Source organism: Myotis yumanensis, unplaced genomic scaffold (genome assembly GCF_028538775.1).
Source record: "Myotis yumanensis isolate MYYU_CA2020_CCGP unplaced genomic scaffold, mMyoYum1.0.hap1 SCAF_3, whole genome shotgun sequence".
Lineage (NCBI taxonomy): Eukaryota > Metazoa > Chordata > Mammalia > Chiroptera > Vespertilionidae > Myotis > Myotis yumanensis.
This window is the reverse complement of record NW_027223754.1, coordinates 112,639,319-112,660,334: the sequence shown is the minus strand read 5'-3', so window position 1 is coordinate 112,660,334 and position 21,016 is coordinate 112,639,319.

Sequence of the window (21,016 nt, the reverse complement as noted above, 5' to 3'; positions counted from 1 at the left end):
TAAAGACAAAGTGAGAATCTTAAAGGCAGCAAGAGAAAAGCAATTTGTTACCTACAAAGAAGCTCCCATCAGGCTGTCACCTTATGTCAATCCCTCTACAATAGCCCAGATCACCCAGCCAAATGGTTCACAGGAGCACCAGAGAGCAGCAACTGCATTAGGCAAAGACTAGCACTGCAATGGTGCTAGTCTTTGCAGGTCTTAGTGCAGCAGATGGAGAGATAGAGGCTGGACACATTACACTATCTCTGGGCTCCACCTAGCCTCCTGAAGCCACACCCAAGCTCCTGGTGAGGTGATCCATCTTCTTCGCTGCAACTACCCTCGCCCACAAAGAGACTGCCACACAAGCACTGGGGACACCCAGCAGGCATCAAGCTTCAGGGCTCAGTAACCTGGGCAGGGGGAATCCCTACATCCTCTGCCTGCTTCCTCTCTGAATGATGGCCCAGGAGCATTCACCTCTGGAAAGCAGCAGGTCAGCTTGTCAGGCCTCCAGAAAGCCAAGACAGGAAGTGAAAACCAATGAACCCCACAGTGGTGAGGAGGGGGATGTAATTAGAGCAAATTCTGCTTACAGTTCAGATTTAATATTTGGAAGGGATAATTATGAAATAAGAGATTGCCTGATTTCTCTTCCAAGTCTGTGAATGGTTCATTAGCTCTTATTTGACATTTGATGATTGAATCTGATTGGCTTTATTGTGGAGTTGGACTTCAAGAAGTCCCAAAGACAGAGCAATCAAGTTTCACAATGATCTCCAACTGCAAATTTAAAAACATAAATGGCAGCCGCACCTTGGACCTCAATCCCATGCATACTGTGGGGAATTTGTATTTCGTCCTCACTTAATGAACCTCACTCCTGCTTGGTACAGTGGGGCCCCTGACTCAGAATTAGGATTTCCTTGGAAGTTCAGCCTGGGTGCTGCACACAAAGAACCCACAGACTGAAGAATTATAAAGATGAGCATGCCCCCATCTTGTGTGGGGCCACTGAGGCACTGGAAGAATGTGAGATGGAGGTCACACCCTGGGTAGGATGCAGGCTAACTGTACAGATGGGTCATTTGCAACAAAAACAGAAATGACAAAGGCGGCCGATGCTTGGTTCCATGATGAGAGAGAGTAGGGCTGCAGGAGTTCCCAAGAAGAGGAGAGCAGGAAGGACCATGGTCACGGCTGGCTTCCTGGAAGAAGGGGCTTGAGCGGGACATGGGAGAGAGCAGGGGAGGCATCCTGGGCATGAGATGTGAGAAAAGGGCTGGAGGAGCGCAAGAGCTCCCCCACTTCCTTGCTGGAGGCAGACAGTGTCTCCTCGGGGTTCCTGCCACACAGCACTGTCTTCGTCTGTCCTTACCAGGTCATGGGCACTTTGAGGGCAGGACTATCTTACCCATTTCTGAGCCCTGGTACCCAGTAAATGTTTGTTGGCCAAATGAAGAACTGCATCTAACCCTGTTACATGCTCTCAGTATGTGTTTACTATCACTGTTCTAATGGTGTAGTTACAGGAACTAGCATCTGTGTCATTTCTTTGAGAGACCAGGATTCCAGGATTCCAGGAACCTCTGTGGGGTAGTGTTGATGGAAAGTTAGTAAACCTACCCCCCAATGTTCTCTGTAAAAGGAGTGTTCTACAGCCTAGGGCTGTGGGAGGAATCTGTGAGTTTGAACTGAGAGAGCCCTTAGGTGAGGCCCTGGCCCATCATCAGCTCCTGGGGAATGCTGGCTGGCATCCTGTGCTCTTGCTTCATGCTCCTCATCCTCATTTTGCAGCCAAGGTGTGTGTTTTTCCATCCCACAGCTGATAGCACTGTCCCTCAGAGAAGCAAATGATTGGCTCTAGTTCACACAATAGTGGGACCTTGGCTCTGCCTGACTTCAAAGCCACAGCATCCAGACAGGTGCTGGAGGGAGGGGGGAAAAGGGAGAACAGTTCAATCTGGCTGCTGAGGACTGGATGCCGTCCCCGGGTCCTCCATTAATTCCCCAGCTTCCAGGAAGCTGCAGTAAGTGCTGCTTCCCTCAGCCCCCTGCCCGAGGAGCATCACTAGGAACTGTCACCGTCATGTTGGTAGGACTCCCCCAGACAAATATAGGGACAGAGAGGTTTTCTATCACCCCTCAAATCAAACAGCATAAATGTCTACTCAACCAATAACTCTCAGGGAGATATGGATTCATTAAGGAACCAGGGCAGTGATTCTCTCTGCCTGCAGTGTGCCCTGCCCTTCACCAGGCAGCAGCCCTGATTCACTTATTTGCATTTAAACACAATACCCAATCCCCTAGCGAGAACATAAACAAACCTGAAACTTCTCTGTTGCCAAAACCAGGGGCAGTTCTCAGCCTTCCTCTTAGCAGAGCTGACCCAGGGGAGCATGCTCTGGTTCCTAAACTCTTTCCTCACTTGGCTTCAAGACATAAGTCTCTTTTTGGTCTCCATCTACTGCTCCTTCTCCATCTGCTTTGCGCGCGCGCTCGCGCGTGTGTGTGTGTGTGTGTGTGTGTGTGTGTGTTGTGTGTGTGTGTGTTGTGTGTGTGTGTTGTGTGTGTGTTGTGTGTGTGTGTGTGTGTGTGTGTGCAATGTGGGTAGACTGAGAAAATGATCCAAAGAGAAGACATAGATTAAATGAGATTCAGATACTAATATTGGGGCACAAATTTGGTTCTGGGTTTCAATTTGGTCATAGCAAGAATAGAATATTCACTGGGCCACCGACTTCTCCAGAAAAACGCCAAAACTGCATTTAGGAGGCTGTTGGGAAACCCTCCACACCTTGGTTTATACAACTCCCCAAACAAGGTCATCCAGATTGGCTCTGCTCCAATATACTGATCCTTATTTAAATTTGTAATTTCTCCACTTTACCCTTAAACCAGTGGTTCTCAACCTTCTGGCCCTTTAAATACAGTTCCTCATTTTGTGACCCAACCATAAAATTATTATCGTTGTTACTTCATAACTGTAATGTTGCTACTGTTATGAATCGTAATGTAAATATCTGATATGCAGGATGGTCTTAGGTGACCTCTGTGAAAGGGTCGTTCGACCGCCAAAGGGGTCGCAACCCACAGGTTTAAACTTAAAGTAATAGTTCAGAGTTCTGGCTCTAGAGCCAGACCTCCATTCTCACTGGGTCCACTTCCTCCTCCCTTCTCCTCTCCATCCCACTCTGATGGAATTTTCATAGACTACTTTCCTGAAATTGATCTTGTCAAACTCACCAACAACTTCTCTGTTGCCAAAACCAGGGGCAGTTCTCAGCCTTCCTCTTAGCAGAGCTGACCCAGGGGAGCATGCTCTGGTTCCTAAACTCTTTCCTCACTTGGCTTCAAGACATAAGTCTCTTTTTGGTCTCCATCTACTGCTCCTTCTCCATCTGCTTTGCCGGGTCCTCCCGCTCTGTCTTACCTTCAAATGTTGTAGTGCCCTGTTATGGCTCAATCCTGGGACCTCTCTTCTTTTTCATTCAGTCACTCCCTCAATCCAGTTTTGGGACTTTTAAGTATCAGATACTCCCTGATGACCACAACATGTGTACCTGTAGCCCACATCTCTACTTACATGTCAAACAGGCATCGCAAACTGAACATGTCCAAACTTTTGGTTCTCTTGCCAGACTGATTTCCCATCTCACTAGATGGCAACACCATCTGACTTTGAACAACCATCCAAGGGAACAGAAAATCCTGTGGTCTCTGACTTCAGTGAACCTACAGAATCCAGCCCTTCCTTACTGCCTCTATTCTGACCTCTCATCTGAGCCATTGGCACAGCTCTGTGAGTAGTGGCTCTGTCTGTTTTCCTGGTTGGTGTATCCCTAGTAGGTCTTAGTAAATATTTTGTTGATTAAATTATTGAATACCCTAGAGTTTGCTGTGTTTATAAGAAAAAATATATGTACCTCAATAAATAAATGATTTCACAACTATAAAAATAATAACAACCAACAGTTTTTGAACACTCACAGTGTGCCAGGCCCCTTACATATGACAGGAGATGAATGAGAATCATAGAAGTAGGAAATTGTCCAAAGTCAACATCTAATGATTGGTGGAGTAGATATTTGAATCATAGTCATTTATTCAAGTTATCAAGTATTTGTTGAGCACAAGCTATGTGCCATATATTGTTTGGGGAAGAAACAAAACAGACAAATTTCTCACTCTAATAGAGATTATGTTGTAATAAGGAAAGAAATGCAAGAAATGAAACATACATTAAGACAGCCACTACAAGAAAGTAAGTTAAAGAAATGATTGGGAATAAGGAAAGCTCTTGAGAAAGGATGGTCAGGAAAGATGTCTTTGGGGAAATGACATTTGACCAGAGACCTGGATAAAGTGAGGAGATGAGCCATATAAATATGTGGGTAAAGACAAAAGACCCTGAGATAAACAATATTTGGCATATTTGGGTGACAGCAAGGAGGCTAGTGTGGCTGAAGCCCAGAGAGTGAAGAGCAGAGAATTTGGAGTTGAGGGCATAGATATGGAGAGGCACCACCGCAACCTTGGAGGCCAGTGGATTTTACCCTGAGTAAAGTGAGCAGCCATTAGTAGTTTTGAGCAGAGGAGAGAAATTATCTGACTTGGATTTTAATAGAATCACTCTGGCTGATGTGTGGAGAAACGCCTGAAGAGGGGCAAGAGTGGACATAGAGAGATCTGTTTGGAGATTACTCTTGGCCAAGCTGTGGTGCCCAGTTATTTGGTCAAATACTAGTCTAGACATTGCTGTAAAGATATTATTTTAGACATGAATAACATTTTAAATCTGTAGACTTTAAGTAATTAATGTGGGCAGGCTTCATCAAATCAACTGAAGGTTTTAAGAGCAAAGACTGAGGTTTCCTAAAGAAGAATTTATCCTGAAGACTGAAACACAGAACCCCTGCCAGAGGTTCCTGTCTGCTGGCTTCTCTTTCAGTTTCAGACTCAAGACTGCAACATCAACTCTCATCTAAATTTTAGCCTGCCAACCTGCCCTACAGATTTCATAGTTGCCAACAATTGAATGAGCCAATTCCTTAAAATAAATCTAGAAAGATAGATCAGATTATTGAGATAGATAGATTTGGGTGACAGCAAGGAAGCTAGTGTGGCTGAAGCCCAGAGAGTGAAGAGCAGAGAATTTGATAGATAGATGATAGATAGATAGATAGATAGATAGATGATAGATAGATAAATAGATAGATAGATAGATAGATAGATAGATAGATGATAGATGATACATACATAGATAGATGATAGAATAGAACAGGATATTTATCTCTCTCCCCTATTGTTTCTCTTTCTCAGAAGAATCCTGACTAATACAAGTTTGTTGCAATAATCCATGAGAACAATAGTCAATGATGACTTAATAGCAGTGGAGATGGTGAATTATGGGTCGAGTCTAGACGTATTGTGAAGGTAGAGCTACTGGATTTGCCTATGAATTAAACTTAGCAAGTGAAAGACAGGCATCGAGAATGACTGCCATGTTTTTGGCCTGAGTAACTGGCGGAATGGTAGTGCGCTCAACTGTATGGAAGAAACTGAGAAGCTAGAAAAATGAGTTCATAGCTGATGGAAGTCAGGCTAGGGAGTGGACAGGGCACCTACTGATGGCATTAAAGTTCTTGAGACTGGATAAAATCAACAGTCTTGGTGACTGTAGACAAAGGGAAGTGTCCTGAAGACTGAGCCCTGGAACCCCTGCAAGCATGTCAAACTCACGGCGGGTGGGCCGCATGCCTCATTTAAATAAATGAGGCATGTGGCCCGCCAGCCGAGAGTTTGACATGCTTTCTAGAGCATTCTAAAGTCTGAGGGGTCAAAAAGAGAAAGAAAAACGAACTAAAAATACTGAGAATATGGGCCAGTGAAATTGACAGAAAATATGGAGAGCGTGAGTCTCAGACACTGAGTGGAGAAAGTGCTTTATTCCAAGAAAGACGGAGTGGTCAGCTGTGACAATTGCTCCTGGGAAAATGTTCAGTTTGGAGTAAGGGAGACACATGGACTCAGGGACACCATGGTGGTGGGCACTTAATAGGAAGTCCAGTGCGAAGAAAGGAGCAGCCCAAAATGTACACACAGGCCAACTGTCACTCACTCTGATTGAGGCTTCCACATAGAGACCAGAGTTACAATCACTTCCCACGTTCCTAAAGAAGGAACTGTCCTGAGAAACATCAATGTACAGTGGCTCAATGGGCAAAACAGCACAGGTTTGTGTCTGTGGTTTTGATGGATGGAGGGTCATTCATGAAGCAAAGAGGAGGATATGGATTGATATATGAATTTGAGTCACGTCAATAGATAAGAAAGTCACAGTTATTCCCAATGAAAGAGTGATACATGATGGGCCCTGGCTGGAGGGGCTGGAAGTTGAAGAAGTAACAAAGACCATGGCACAGGAGCCTCCAAACTCTACAATTTGTTCCTTGTCCCTTGGTGTGGGGCCAATAGGGCTAAGCTTGCTCTGGTGGAAAGCGCAAGGATTTGGGAATCAAGCGGCCTCATGACAAACTCAAAGCTGGAGGTGGATAATCTTTGTACAAATGAGAACGTGAGATCACAGAGGTGATGCACTTGCCCAAGGTCATACAGGTGGTCAAACCTGGCTCTGGACAGATGGCAAGTCATGGTGTTTCAGCTGCACAGGACTAAGATCAGAACTGTTTTCTCTGTAAGGTCAGAGATGGGGTTTGTCAGAGAGGACTCCATGGAGAAGGAGAGGCAGGAAAATCCCGCTGGCTGCATGGCCTCCACAGGCCAGGCACATGCTAGTCACCAGTCACGGGTTCCGTTGGGATGAGATTTTTCAGTTTGTCCTCACAATGGCCACTATGAGGTTGCTCATTGTTTCATCTACTTATTGATGAAGAAATGGAAGCTCAGAGAAGCTAAGTAATTTATCTAAGATCACACAGCAGATAAGTCATTTAAATCCAAATCTTCTTCCCTCCAAGGCCTAAGTTCTTTTTCTTTTTTCTCTTTTTGAAAATATATCTTTATTTCAGAGTGGAAAAGAGAGGGAGAGAGAGATAGAAACATCAGTGATGAGAGAGAATCATTGATCGGCTCCCTAACCCTAACCCTAACCCTAACCCTAACCCTTCTGCATGTGCCCTGACCAGGAATTGAACCATGACCTACTGGTTCATAGGTCGAGGCTCAACCACTGAGCCACGCCGGCCGGGCTAAGTCTCTTTTTCTATAACACCATAAGCTGATCAGATATATAAAACCTTCTCACCCCTCTTACTCTCACAGTGACTGTTAAAAATATATATATACATGGAGCCACTTTAAAATGCAGCCGAGCTGCCATGCCAGAGGAACTGCCTGGCATGTCTTTTGCCTCAAATCTCGGGAATGTTAAAACAGGGCAAACTAGCTTATAAACTGGGCCTAAAGCAATACTGTGCCCCAAAGAACTATTTGCAAGGATAACAAGAAAGCAAAAATTATGACTACCAGACTGATGGCTACCAGACTGAAAATTTAAAACATTGTTTAGAATTTACATCACTATCTTATGTTATGCGCATTAATAGAAATGCCTTCCTCTTATTGATATAATCATTCACCTTCCTTTTCTCGTCATACTCCTTGCCTTTGTCTCCTAGTCAGAACATTATTTGAGCTTCTTCCTGAATCAATGCTTCCCAAATAAATATTCTTTGATATCAAATAAATGCTTATTGCCTCTCACTTTGAAACGACTTTTACGTTGAGGTTCACATGACATTAACATGGTGCTTGGCCTTGGTGGACCTTGGGTTACTCATCTGTGAAATGGAGACAACCATTACACCCATCCTATAGAACTGAACAAGATTAATGCCCATAAAATAGCACTGTGCCTCGCACACAATGCAGGTTCAAGAAATGAGCGCTGTTGTTACTGATGACTATTTTTAGTCCACAGATGAGAAAGCATGGAAGAGTCCATTAATTTCTTCAGCCTCCAAAGAGTAAAGGCTGAAGCCTGGATTCAAAGCAAGACACAGGAAATATCAAGTTAACTCCGCTTTTCCCATTTCACCCCAAGATAAGAAAGGAAATGAGTTGCAGGCAGGTGGAATGCATCTGTGAAAGCATGAGAAGAACTTGGGCCTGTGCAGTAGAGTTGGTCTGAGGGAGCATAATGAGATGCTAGGCATAGGTTGGAAAATGGGCCTTCCCTGTTATGCGTGGCTGCCTACTATATACCAGGCTCAATGCCCTGCAGAACTGAGGCCTGGCAGGAGCACCGTTTATAGCTGCCTGAGCACACACTGGAGATAACCCCTGTGGACTTTACTAACTTGTCCCTGACCCAACCTTCAACCATGGAAGCGTGGGTTCTGCATTGTCTAGAAAACAACTTTGAGCTTAAGGGCCCTGTTGTGGCACTTATTACCTTGAGAAGAGGGCAAGCTCAAATGGGCCCCATCACTCCCTTAGCAACCTCATGTGGTGAGTTCCATCATTCCACCCATTTGATGGAAGAGGAAAGTAAGGCTGTCAGAGTTGATGTGACTTGTCCATGATCACACAGCTGTAGGTTTGAACCAGGGTCAATCTGTCTCCAAGGCCGGGCTCTTTCCTCCAGGCTGGGGAGGCTATTGGTGTCTGAAAACATAGGCAGGTGAGGTGAGCCAATCGTGGCCTGAGGACATCCAGGCCCCCTGGGAGATGCAGGCAGAGGCAGTTTGAAGACCTGGGCCCAGACTGATCAGAAGGATGGCCTTTAAACAGAGCTGGGAAGAGAGGGTGGAAGAAATGTGGGTCTAGGGGCACAAAGAGTTCTGTATCTGCCCACCTTCGCTGGGCCAGCCTGTCTGCATCTTGTGCCCAGAGAACCATGGGCTGACCTGGGTCAAAGATACCTGAGTCTCCACTCTGCCATTGACTAGTCCCATGACCTGGGGCAAGTCACTTTAACTCTGGAACCTCACCTTCCCTGTTTGTGAAATGGTCTCCCTATCATCTTACTTGCTTAGGTATCTGGAGGAGCAGAGGAAAGTGGTGTGGTCCAAGGCTCACCCACAGAGCCCACACACAGCAGCCTCTTGACACACATGCCCTGGGCCTCTTTGAATGGACTCCAGGCTTGTCACAAAGTCAGCCAGGTGTCGACTCCACCCCAGCTGCCCAGTTAATGAGTGACCAGGATGCATAGTTTATAAAAGCTGCTAATCAGAGAAGCAGGTAGCAGCTGAGTATATGGCTATGGTGGGACACAGAGGGAGCAAGATGGGTGGCAGGACTATGTCAAGGCTTCAGTCAGAGTGGCCGTGGCCCTCCTCATGCTCCTGCATAGCACACAGTCTGAATACATCCAGGTGAATCCTTCCAGCCAGAATGGCCTTTGTCTAAAAGTTCCCATGGTGGGAGGTTGGGAAGGAGAGAGGATGCTGGGAATTCATGGGGTACAGGGGGCACAGGGCCTAGGATTCAGCCCAACACACATTCACAGCCCAGGGACTAGGACAGCTGGGGGTGTGGATGGCCGGCATACCTATGGCTATGGTGATGGTGACAATAGCAATAATAATAAACTGCTGTTATTCAGCATGACTCTCCTCGAAGGCTGGCCCATCCTGGTCAGAGGTCAGAGTGTGGAACAAGAAGTGGAGCCTGTCCTTGAGACGCCCTGAAAACAGAGGGGAGACCCCTATATGCTCCCACGGCTCTCCATGTTCACCCGTGTATGGGTGCAGGGGTGTAAGCACCAGAAAATGTTTCCCTGGCAGGTAACTTGAGCTGACATTGCAGGATGAACAGGAGGCAGAGGACACAGACTGCTCCCAACAGATGGCCCAGCATAGGAAAAGCCCAGAGAGCAGATGGCAGGGGGCCAGGTCTCCTTCCAGGCTGCCCGTAATGCTGGAAGGGGTCACAGAAGCAGGTCCCTCTGTGTGAGTTTGCTGCTGGCCTCTCAGAAGTCTGTGCCTCCCACTCCTAGGGGCAGGGCCTCCCTGAGAAGAATAAAGGAGGTCCTGCAGAGAGAGCCTCCACCTCCCCTGGCAGCCTGGCCTTACAGCTGGCCAGCTTGGGGTTGCCATCATTTTGGCATGTCGGTTCAGGGGAGGTCACCCAGCTACGGAGTGTGCCCTGGATACCAGGCACCAGGGAAGAGGGGCCATGATTACCTCCATTTGTCAGATGAGGCTCAGAGTGGGGAAGAGACAGGCACCTAGTCAGGAAGAGCTGAGATTTGAACTGGGGTCCGAAGTCCATGTCTTGAACCACAGTGGCCTCACTGTAGCCTCATCTAGCAGTGACTGGAGCCTGCGGCACAGGGGTGTGAAGTGTCAGATACCACCTTGCTCTTTCCCTGAGAACCAGAAAGGCTTGCGGAGTCTGAGAAGCCCTGGTCTACCAGTCTAGGTTTTGATGCCTTCCCATCTTCTCCCCGCCTCTACCCAGTACCAGGGCTTCCAGGTCCAGCTGGAATCCATGAAGAAATGAGAGACTGGGAGAGGCAGTGGGTGCTCAGCCCCCACCTGCAGGCCCAGAGCCTCCTGCCTGTCCCATGCTACCACCTGGCCTCGCCACTGGACCTCCATCCCATCTGCGCCTCCAGGGAGGCCACCAGCATCTTCAAGGCATTGAGTGAGTGTCCCCACCCCTGCAGAGCTTCCTGCCTTTATCCCTTCCTTCCCACACCCCAGGTCAGGTTCAGGTTCCTCCACCTCATGTTATTTCTATTAAGTACCCAGTGGCTGAGGACAGGGTAATCCAAGATACGCAACTCCTCCTCCCCAGTTTGGGCACCAAAAGCCGGGCATGAGGAAGCCCCTCAACTCCCAACAACCGGGACCAGTTGGTCATCCTACATCAAAGACTTCCCAGATGGGAGGGGAGGGCCCTGGGAAAGAGACCCGTGAGCTCTGACTGTGATGCAGTGATGAAGGAGAGCACAGCAGGTCACGAGGAGAGGTGAGGCACATCTGGAGTAACATAAAGAGTCTGAAAAGCTTCTAAAAGATGACATCTAAGCTGAAAGGTAAGGGATGAAACAGAGCTGGCCAGGAGCAGATAGTGACTAGCTAGCATTTATTGAGCAACTACTCAGTGCCAGGTCCAATCAGTAGAGACCACGACCCTGAAAGGATAGACCTAGAAAAGCTGATGAATATTCTATTGAGATCCTCCCCTAAGACTTCTCCTAAACTCCCACCTTTAAAATCCTCAAAACAATGGTCCCAGCTTTTCCCTTCCCCATAGGCATGCATCTCCTAAACTCTAAGGGTTCCCACAAAACTTGCAACCAGAGAAGCAATGGGCAGTGGCAACTCCTCCTGGTCTAACGCCCTGAACCTACCTCGGAGGCCCCCTTTTTTTCTGACTCTCCCGGGAGCTGACAGCAGACCCACCTTGGCTCACTTCTTTCCTATAATGTTTCTAGGTAGCCAACGCCACCCCACCTAGTCTCCTCTTGCTTCTCCTACCCTAAGCCCTTCCTTGTTTTACTATCCCCAGCTTTAATAAACGTACTCTTAAAATCACCTGGACTCAGAATAATCAACAAAAGACTGGCTGCAGAGAACCCTGATAACTGAGGACATAAAGTAGAGACTGCATAGAGCAGTGGTTCTCAACCTGTGGGTCGAGACCCCTTTGGGGGTCAAACGACCCTTTCACAGGGGTCGCCTAAGACCATCAGAAAACACACATATAATTACATATTGTTTTTATGATTAATCACTATGCTTTAATTATGTTCAATTTGTAACAATGAAAATACAGCCTGCATATCAGATATTTACATTGCAATTCATAACAGTAGCAAAATTACAGTTATGAAGTAGCAACAAAAATAATTTTATGGTTAGGGGTCACCACAACATGAGGAACTGTATTTAAGAGTCGCAGCATTAGGAAGGTTGAGAACCACTGGCAGAGAGACTGATAGGAGGGGCAGAAGTGCAAAATAGCAGGCCAGGCTCCCAAAAAACAGCAACTGAGGTTCCAGAGAGATATCTCAGCTATGGGGAGTTGCCACCAGGGAACTCTGGGGTCTAATCCCCAAGCTGGGCCCCCAGCAGAGAGCGCCAGAACTGAGAAGGTTACCCACATAACATCTGGCTGTGAAAAGTAGTAGGATTGATGTCTGACAGGGAGAGAGGACTAGAAATTCAGGCACCCTCTGAAAGGGCCAATGCAAAAAATTCCCCGTGAAGCCACTCACCTTGTGCTCTGGCAGAGTGAGGGCAGAGTGGACTGGAGCTGTGCGAGCAGAAACCAGGATCTTGGGCTCTGTGGTTAGTGCTCAGAAGGCAGACTCCATAGTTTCCTGTGCTGAGTCATTCCTTCATGTTATGGAGGTTATCTTTCTCACGCAGACATTTTCTAGACAGGCAGCTTTACCTGAGGAGAAGAAAGTTGACCCACCCTATTGGAAAACACCTTGCCCTATGGTGCGGAGTTTCTGAGGCCCAGTAAGAGACTGAGAATAACAATAGGTTCCAGGCAGAAGCAATTGCCCCACCTGTTGAAAAAAAACAAAACTCATGCCACACCTGTGGATGATTACCTAAGGGTAATTGAAGACAGAATCCTATCAGTCTATAGGCAGAGGAGGTCTCTGGAGGCTTTGAGTCTTTGCCTGATCTAATTAGACAGAAACAGCATTTGACACTGTCCTGCACTAGAAATTGAGAGGTGTAGCAGATCTATCTAATACATAGTCACAAACTCAAACAGGCAGCCAAAATGAGGAGACAAAGAAACAACCCCCAAATGAAAGAACAAGAGAATTCTCCAGAAAAAGAGATAAATGAAATGAAGAAATTTAGATGATATAGAGTTCAGAATAATGATGCTAAAGATGCTCAATGGCATGGAAAAAGATATAGTAACTATGAAAACAGAAATAAAGAATGGCATAGTACAAATAATGAGCACATTGGGAGGAATACACAGCAGAATAGGAAAGCTGAGGATCAAATCAGTGAATTAGAAGACAGGATTGAAAAAAAATCACTCAATCGAAGAACCAAAAACAAACACACACACACACACACACACACACACACACACACAAAACAGTTTAGAAACAGGAGGATAACTTAAGAGAGCTGTGGGACAATGTGAAATGTAACAATATTCGACTAGCAGGTGTGCCAGAAGAGTCAGAAAGGGAGAAAGGGATAGAGAATGTGTTTGAAGAAATAATGGCAGAAAACTTCCCTAACCTGGTAAAGGAAAAAGTCACACAAGTTCAGGAGGCACAAGCAAGAAGAACTGAAACAGGACACATCATAATTAAAATGCCAAAAATTAAAGACAAGAGAAACCAAGATGGTGGCATAGGTAAACACCAGAAATTGCTGCCTCGCAAAACCACTTCAAAAATACAACTAAAAGACAAAACAGACATCATCCAGAACCACGGGAAGGCTGGCTGAGTAAAAATTCTACAACTAGAAGGAAAGAGAAAAGCACACTGAGACTCAGAGGAGGTGCGGAAGTAAAGTGCAGAGGTACGAAGGCGCACACGGAAAGGCCTGGCAACTGAGGACGCGGTTGTCTTTTTCAATCGGGAGTGAATCTCAAGCTCCCAATGGCCCTGGACTCGAGTTCCAGGCGAGTCTCTGGGGGCCCAGACTCATAAGGGGAGAAACTGAACTGTCTGGCATCTCCAGCAGAACTAGAGGGTGGCTTTCTCTCAGAGGTGCTTGCAGCAATTACCCAGACACTTTTAGGGCAGGGCTGAGGATCAGCCATAGTGATTTGCTCCATCCTGTTGATTCCCTGAGACCCCGCCCCACCCGAGCTGTGTGCAGAGGCTTTTGCATATGAATGGCCTGGTCCTTGCTTGCACTGCTTCACAGCTGGGCCTCATCTGGGCACCTCCAAACCCCAAACAAAGAAGAGGAATCTGCAGATCTCTCCATAGCTCCTGCTGAGTAGCCTCAGGCAGAGGCTAAATTAGCACCTCATTAGAGATCCAAGAGCCAGTGTACCCAGTGGTCAGAGTGGGACCATCCAGATTACAACTCCTCAGATCCATAAGGGACACACTCAGGGGGCAGACTCAGTGAGCACCAAAGCCCCACTGAAGCAAGTCCTGCCCCATAAGGGTGTTTCCAGTTCTCCCATTGTAGAAAAAACTGATCCTCACAGCCAATTGGCCTGGAGGTCAATTCCTCCCAGTGATACCTACAACAATCAAGGCTTAACTACAACAAGACTGTGCACAAAGCCCACAAAGGGTTGCACCAAGAGTGTCCACCTCAGGTAATTGGGGAGGCTGAGCCACTGGGCCCTATAGGACACCTAGCACAGAAAGCCACTCTATCAACACAGGGAAGCATAAATAATGCAAAGACAAAGAAACAGGTCACAAATGACAGAAATGGTGGAAAGCAAACTACTGGATATAGAGTTCAAAACCACACTTATAAGGTTTTTCAAGAATTTTTCTAGAAACCACCAATAAATTTAGTGAGACCCTCAAGAAATCTAGTGAGACCCTCGAGGATATGAAAAAGGACCAACTAGAAATTAAGCATACACTGACTGAAATAAAGGATATTATACAGAGTTCCAACAGCAGACTAGAGGATCGTAAGAATCAAGTCAAAGATTTGAAATATGAAGAAGCAGAAAACACCCAACCAGAAAAACAAAAGGAAAAAAAATCCAAAAATATGAAGCTAGTGTAAGCAGCCTCTGGGACAACTTCAAGCATACCAACATCTGAATTATGGGGGTGCCAGAAGAAGAGAGAGAGCAAGATATTGAAAACCTATTTGAAGAAATAATGACAGAAAACTTCCCCTACCTGGTGAAAGAAATAGACTTACAAGTCCAGGATGTGCAGAGAACCCCAAACAAAAGGAATCCAAAGAGGACTACATCAAGACACATCATAATTAAAATGCCAAGAGCAAAAGACAAAGAGAGAATCTTAAAAGCAGCAAGAGAAAGACAGTCAATTACCTACAAGGGAGTACCCATACCACTGTCAGCGGATTTCTCAATAGAAACTATGCAGGCCAGAAGGGAGTGGCAAGAAATATTAAAAGTGATGAATAGCAAGAACCTACAATCAAGATTACTTTATCAAGCAAAGCTATCATTCAGAATTGAAGGTCAGATAAAGAGCTTCACAGACAAGGAAAAGCTAAAGAGTTCATCACCACCAAACCAGTATTAAATGAAATGCTGAAAGGTATCTTTTAAGAAGAGGAAGAAGAAGAAAAAGGTAAAGATAAAAATTATGAACAACAAATACATATCTATCAACAAGTGAATCTAAAAATCAAGTGAATAAAAAATCTGATGAACTGAATAAACTGGTGAATATAATAGAATCAGGGGCATAGAAAGAGGGTGCACTGACAATTCTTTGGGGGAAAGCGGTGTGGGGGGTGTGGGAAGAGACTGGAAAAAAACTGTACACCTATGGATGAGGACAGTGGGGGATGGGTAAGGGCAGAGAGTGGGGTGGGAACAAGGTGGAGGAGAGCTATGGGGGGGAAAAAAAGAGGAACAACTATAATAATCTGAATAATAAAGATTTAATTAAAAAAATTAAAGACAAAAAGAGAATCTTAAAGGCAGCAAGAGAAAAGCAAAATGTTACCTACAAAGGAGCTCCCATAAGGCTGACACCTGATTACTCATCAGAAACTCTACAGGCTAGAAAGGAATGGCATGAAGTACTCAAGGTAATGAAAAGCAAGGTCTGAAATCAAGATTACTATATCTAGCAAGGCTTTCATTCAGAATAGATGGTCAAATAAAGAGCTTTCCAGACAAAAAAAAAAAAAAAACCTAAAAGAGTACATCACCCCCAAGCCAGCATTACAAGAAATGCTCAAGGGACTGCTTTAATGAGAAGAAGAAATAGACAGAGACATCTAGGCATCTAGAATTAAAATGACAACAAAAAAGTACCTATCAATCATAAACTTAAATATAAATGGATTAAATGCTCCAATCAAAAGACATAGGGTAACTGAATGGATACAAAAGCATGACCCAACCATATACTGTCTACAAGAGACCCACCTCAGAACAAAAGACACACAAAGGATGAGCGTGCAGGGATGGAAAAAATTTTCCATGCAAATGTAAAAGAAAAAATAGCTAGACTAGCAATACTCATATCTGACAAAATAGACTTCAAAATGAACTCCATGTTATTAAATAACGAGGAGATTACCAACAAGATGAAGAAAGAAATAAAATACTTCCTGAAAATAAACACACAAAATCCCAAAATCTCTGGGATATAGAAAAGCAGTCCTGAGAGAGGAGTTTATAGAACTTCAGGCCTACCTCAAAAACAAAACAAAACAACAACAACAAAAAAACACAAGAAAAATTAACAATAAACTGTTTAACCCTACAACTTAAAGGACTAGAAAAAGAAAAGCCCAAAGTAAGTAGAATGAAGGAAATCCTACATAATAAAAGCCTAATCAAAGTGTAATATGCTAATAATATGCTAAGGCTGCTCAACTGCTCACTATGACGTGCACTGACCACCAGGGAGCAGACAGTCAACTGGTCAGCCAGTCCCTATGATGTGCAATGACCACCAGGGGGCAGACACTCCAACCAGTAGGTTAGCTTGCTGCTGGGGTCCAGCTGTTCAGGACTGAGCCAGAAGGGCCGGACACCCCCTTGGAGCCCTCCTGCGGTCCCTCCCTGGCTGGCCAACCTCTCACATCCCTCCCTGGCCCCAATCATGCACTGGTGGGGTCCCTTGGCCTGGCCTGCATTCTCTCACAATCTGGGACCCCTTGGGGGATGTCGGAGAGCTGGTTTTGGCGCAACAGCGGAATGGCTGGTCGCTATAACATGGACTGACCACCAGGGGGCAGACACTCAATGCGGGAACTGCCCCCAGTGGTCAGTGCTCTCCCACAGGGGGAGCAACTCTCAGCCAGATGCCGAGCTCATGGCTGGCGAGTGCAGCGGCAGTGGCAGGTACCTCTCCCACCTCCGCAGCAGTGCTAAGGATGTCTGACTGACGGCTTAGGCCCGCTCCCAGTTGGACATCCCCCAAGTGCTCCTGGACTGCAAGAGGGTGCAGGCCGGGCTGAGGGACAACCCCCCAAGTGCATGAATTTCGTGCACAGGGTCTCTAGTAATAAAATAAAGATTAGAACAGAAATAAATGATATATATAAATCAGTGAGATCAAGAACTGGTTCTTTGAAAGGATAAACAAAATTGATGAACAATTAGCCAGACTCATCAAGAAACAAAGAGAGAGGACCCAAATAAATAAAATTAGAAATGAAAGTGGAGAAGTAACCACTGACACCACAGAAATGCAAAGAATTGTAAGAAAATACTGTGAACAACTATATGCCAACAAGCTAGACAATGTGGATGAAATGGACAAATTCCTAGAAAAATACTACCTCCTAAAACTGGAAAAAAAAAAAAAAAAAAACCTGAATGGGCCAATAACAATTGATGGAGGAGGAGAAAAAATGGCGGATGTTTAGACGGACCTATTGGTGCTTTGTCCCGGAGCAGATAAGGCCGAGCAGCTGAAACGGGTAGCATACAGCCCGAGCAAACAGAGGAGATTCAGCTGAGAGGCAGTCTGCAGCCAGGAAAGACGGAGAACTCCTAGAAAATGGGGATGGTTAGAGATTGAGGCTGAGGCCTCCCCTTGGGCACCAGCTCAGCCGCAAGACCGCGCCATCTTGAGCAGCTGTTGTCCGCATCCAGAGATCAGCTACTAACCCGGAGGCAACGGCTCTCAAGCAGCGCGACTGCATGAACTCAGAGGAAACCTGCTTCCCTCCACGGAAAGGTTAGACTCCCCCCAAAGGTGCGGTTTACAATTCAGGTTGGAGCAAGGAACGCACGCGTACATGGGTGGGGGAGAAATCTGCGCCCCACAAAGTCCGCGCCCATTGAGGCCAGCGTGACCCACAAGTGGGGAGGGCTCCCACAGGGCTGCTCACAGAAGGTAACACTATATATAAGCCCATAGTTGGACTGGATGCAAAGGGGCAGCCTCAGATTCTTCCAGCTGGCCTGCTACTTGGTGCCAGGGGCCAGAGCGCGCGCAGAGACTCTGCACAAATCTGGAAGGTAGAGCCCAGCGAGTTCGCACAGCTTCCCAGGCTCTTGTTTACACACTTCCTCTTAAATCTGTGAGTTTGATTGATGAGCCCAGTGCATGGGATTGCCCAGTTGGGGTCGCTAGTGGAGCCTGTAGGGGAAGATTGTTTTTGGGGAGCCTGGGAAACAGAGCTGGGAGTGGCGCCTGGGGAGCCAGCTCTGGGCGGAGCTGGTTCAGGTACAATAGAGAACTCCTGGTCAGAGAGGACTTAGAGCCTTGGAGGTCAATCCAGACACACTGCCACCCAGAGGCAGAGCCACGAATTGACTCTTCTGTAAATACAGATAAGGCAGTATGGGGAACCAATACCGCCTGCCTTAAAACCAGGACTGTGGATTACAACACGGAGGAACAGTGTATCAGAGGGAAATTCAACATTCTCCTGAATTCCGGGCGTGCCAAGAAGAGTAGAAGATCTGAAGCACCTGCATTACTGCACATTTTTTTTTATTTTTTTAAATTACTTTTCCACCTTTTAACTAAGAAAACATTTTTTTCCTCTTTTTTTTCTTCTTTTTTTTCCCCATCACCTGATTTTACCCTTTCAATTACTACATTTTTATTTTTAACTAGTATTATTACTGCTACCATTTTACCATTTTTTAAAGTGTCATTTTATTTTGTCTTTATTTTATCTTGGGACTAATGTTCTCCATTCTATTTTCATCGTTCCTTTAGCAACATTTCTCTCTACCTCAATTTTGCCTCTGTGCTAAACCCTCTTCCCCACTTTTTCCCTTTTGTTGTCCTGTTTCTCTTACCCTACTCCAGCTTTAGATTTTCCCTATCCTTTTTACCCCCTGTCAAAATTTCACCCTACTTATATATCCTTTGTCCAATCCCCTCCTCTAACTCCTTATACACCTTTCCCTTATCTTCCTTCACTATCCAAATTTTTTTTTCTTCTTCTTCTTTTCTCTCTCTATTGTTTTATTGTTGTTTGCTTGATTGGCGAGTATATTGGGGGTTTTTTAGGATTGTTTGTGAGGTTATTCTGCTTATTCTTTTTATTTTTCTGCCCTCCCCCTCTCCCCCCCCCCCCCCCCCCCCCCCCGGTTATTTCGGTGCTTCTGTTTTCCCTTGCGTCACTTGATATTATTGGTTGTTGGTAGTTTGTATTCATCTCCAGGAATCTGTTGCTGTAATTTGTTGGGATTAGTGGCGGTTCTATAGGAGTTTTCTCCTCATATAAATAGTCTCTTCCCCTCTTATACTTCATTCTCTTTTCTCTCTTACTTTTTTTTTCTTTTCCTCTTCTTTTTTTCCCTCCCTTTTTCCAATTTCATTTTTGCACTCCTTTTTTTTTCTTTCTTTCTTTTTTCTCTTCTTTCTCTTTCTCTTCTATCTTCCTTATCTCCTAACTTTCTTTGCTTGGGTAGCCACCTTTATTTGGGGTTATTAATATCGTAAATACATTCGTGTTCAGTGCCTGGTATGTTGTGCCTTGTTGTGTTGTATTTGGTGCCTTTAAATCAATGCAGCAGATTCAAGCAACAGTGGCCTCCTGATCACCACAAGCTCTGTCTGGGGAACAGTTACTGTGTGTGAAGCCTCCCTCCACCAGCCAGAAGAGCCACCACAGCTGTGAACAGCACCCACCAGAGGCCCTGCTACCAACGGAGGAGCAGCTGCTACCACAACTGCCCAAGGAGCAACCACAGCCCGAGGAGCCACTGCCACCCAGGGAGCAGCCACTGCCACCCAGGGAGCAGCCACTGAATGACTCAACAACTACATATGTCAGTGAGATCAAACATGGGTAGACAAAGAAACCCCCCAAAGAAAAGAAAAGGAGGACTCACCAGAAAAGCAGCTAAGTGAGACAGAGGCATGCAACATGACGGAAAAAGAATTCAGAATAAGGGTCCTAGAATACATGCACCGCACGGAGGAAAAAATCAATACCATATGCAAGAAGCTAGAAGAAACATATGAAAAAATCAACAACTTAAGTAAGTCCCAAGAAGAAATGAAGAGCGACATAGCTGCAATAAAAAACACCATTGAAAGTATCAACAGTAGACTAGGAGAAGCGGAGGACCGAATTAGTGAATTAGAAGACAAGGAAGCAAAACACACTCACACTGTACTGTAATTGCAGAAAAAAATTAAAAGACAGGAGGAGAGCCTAAGGGAGCTTTGGGACAACATGAAACGAAACAACATACGAATAATAGGGGTGCCAGAACAACAGAAAGATGAACATGGATTAGAAAACCTATTCGAAGAAATAATATCAGAAAACTTCCCTGAGGTGGGGAAGAAAAAAGTCACACAAGCCCAGAGAGTCCCAAACAAGGTGAACCCGAAAAGACCCACACCAAGACACATCATAATTACCATGGCAAATGTTCAGGATAAAGAGAGAATCTTACAGGCTGCAAGAGAGAGACGGAAAGTTACATACAAGGGATCTCCCATTAGATTATCAAATGATTTCTCAACAGAAACACATCAGGCCAGAAAAGAATGGACAGAAATCTACAAAGTAATGCAAAGCAAAGGACTGAATCCAAGAATACTCTATCCAGCAAGGCTATCATTCAAAACTGAAGGGGAAATAAGAAGCTTCACAGACAAAATAAGGCTAAGGGAGTATATCACCACCAAGCCAGCCATACAAGAAATGCTAAAGGGACTGGTGTAAAAAGAAGAAATAAAAAGCTCAGAAAGAAAACAGCCACACACAAAAAAAGAAATGCCTACAAACAAGTACCTTTCAATAATACCTTTAAACGTAAACGGACTAAATGCTCCAACCAAAAGACATCAAGTGGCTGAATGGATAAAAAAACATGACCCATACATCTGCTGTCTACAAGAGACCCACCTCATTAGAAGGGACTCACACAGACTGAAAGTGACGGGATGGAAGAATATCTTTCAGGCAAATGGAAAGGAAAAGAAAGCTGGGGTAGCAATACTTAT